We start from the raw sequence: 2,492 nt of genomic DNA on the forward strand, positions 1-2,492 counted from the left end.
CTTCAAAGTCTGACGCAAACTTTCTAAAGCTCTCTGGGATTCAGATGGCATATGATTTAAAGTGCTTTATGCCTAAGTTATCCATGACTTCCTTAAAGAGCCACCAGTAAATTTAGACCCTTGGTCTGACTGAATCTCTCTGGGTAGCCCACACTGTGTGAAGAAAGCTACTAAGTTCTCGAACACCCTTTTTGCCTCAATACTCCATAATGGAATTAGCTCCAGAAATTTGGGAGACACATCCATTTTGGTTAGTAAGTTTTAGGTCCCACTTCTCATTTCCAGGAAGAGACCTACGCAATTAATCACAACCTGTGTGAAGAGCACTTCAAATGCAGGAATTGGCAACAATGGTGCTAGTTTTATTACTGCCTGTGGCTTACCTGGTATTTGGCATGTATGACAAGTACGACAACATATAACCACATCTTTGTGCATTTCAAGCAGTAGAATCTTTTTTTTTTACCTTAGCCTGAGTCTTCCTTACACCTCGGTGACCACCTATTGGTAATTCATGTGCTACCCATAACACTTCCTGTCTGTATGCTACCGACAACACAATCTGGTGCACTTCAGCCCATTTCTCCTCTGCATTAACCTACCATGGTATCCATTTTTGACTTAGGATTCTAGCTTTAAAATAACAACCCTTGGGAATGCATTCTAATTTCTTTTCTGCGTTTGTATCTATCTATCTATCTATCTATCTATCTATCTATCTATCTATCTATCTATCTATCTATCTATCTATCTATCTATCTATCTATCTATCTATCTATCTATCTATCTATCTATCTATCTATCTATCTATCTATCTATCTATCTATCTATCTATCTATCTATCTATCTATCTATCTATCTATCTATCTATCTGTCTATCTATCTGTCTGTCTGTCTGTCTGTCTATCTATCTATCTATCTATCTATCTATCTATCTATCTATCTATCTATCTATCTATCCACCTCTATATACATACACGCACACATATATCCTTTATTGTTTCATCTTTCTCTTGTAAGTCCTTTAATCTTTCAGGACTAAACATTTATTCCCGACCCTCTACCTGTTTAAGTTACTCATGCAGCATTACATCAAGCAGGGTGTCCCCTAGTTGAACCTCAACTCCTTCTCTTTTTCTTCAGTTTTTGCTTTGTACTGCGACTTATGATTGTGGGATCTTGTTACTACGCAGTCTAGAAAAATTCCAGAGTATTTTTCTTTTAAGTCCTAAGTTCCCTGGTCTTCCTCTGGTTTCTCCACAACAAGGAGTATCACCCCCACCGTGGATCATGTTAAATCATTCCCAAGAGAAACGTGTATTCTTGGAACTGACACTCTGTCAATCAATCCCCCTGTTACCTCTTCAGTTTAAATTGGCACTCTAACTTGAACTTGCATAGAGGTACACTAAATTTCTGTTCATTGATCCCACAGATTAACACTCTCTAAAGTAAGAGATTATGCTCATCTCCTACTATTAGAGACTGATGAGATCCTGTATCTCAATTATAACTTCTTTCTCTTCTCCCCCGCTCTTTCTGAGTAAACTATACCCACAGAGGCGAAATCTTTCGAGAGATCAGGCACTAACTCCATACCCACCCCCTGCATAGGCGATGCACCCTTCTGCAACCCCTTGACTTTCTTGGGGTTTCCTTTACTACGTTCTCTAATGCTGCTGGCTTAGCAATTTTTACCATATTGTTTTCCATAGTGGCTTTCTGAAACAACCAACACTGTGACTTTACGTGTCCCACTTTCTGGCAGTGAAAACATCTTTTCCCAGTGCCCTTTTAAAACCATCAGCACTGCAATTTTCCATGTCCCACTCCATTGCAGTGAAATACCTGAAGCCTTTCAACTCCCTTTCACCCTCTTGGACATCCTTTTTAACCTGTTGTAAACTATTACTACTGTGCTCTACTCTTTGGCTTTTAACGTTAGATGTCCCCTTCTCCCAATTTCTATCCCTCACAGGATGAAATCCTTGCTGGACACTAAACTTTGCCTGTGCTCCAAAACATCTGCCATCTCTTCCACTTTTCTTACTTCGTGAACTTTCTGTCCACCCACGTGAAATTTTATTATCTCTGGAAATGTCTTTTTAAACTCCTCCAGCAGAATAATCTCTCTTAGAGTCTCGTAGGTCCTATTTAATTTTATGGCCCACAAATATCTATCAAAATTATCGCGTTTAATTCTTTTGAACTCAACAGGAGTCTGCCCTGGTTTCTCCTTTATGTTTCTGAACCGCGGTCTATACGCTGCTGGTACCAATTCATAAGCTTCTGATACCAATTTAAAATAGCCTCTTTGATATTTTCATAATCTCTTGGCCACTCCATTGACAGCACTGCAAATATCTCACTAGCTCTGCATAACTGCTTAATCTGAACTAGCATTACCCACAAGTTATCTGACCACTCCATCTGCCTAGTTAATTTTGCAAATGAAATAAAGAAGCTTTCAACATATTTCTCATCAAAGTATG

Source organism: Chiloscyllium plagiosum, unplaced genomic scaffold (assembly GCF_037043375.1).
Source record: "Chiloscyllium plagiosum isolate Xiang-an unplaced genomic scaffold, Cpla_swu_hap1 HiC_scaffold_35, whole genome shotgun sequence".
Taxonomy (NCBI): domain Eukaryota; kingdom Metazoa; phylum Chordata; class Chondrichthyes; order Orectolobiformes; family Hemiscylliidae; genus Chiloscyllium; species Chiloscyllium plagiosum.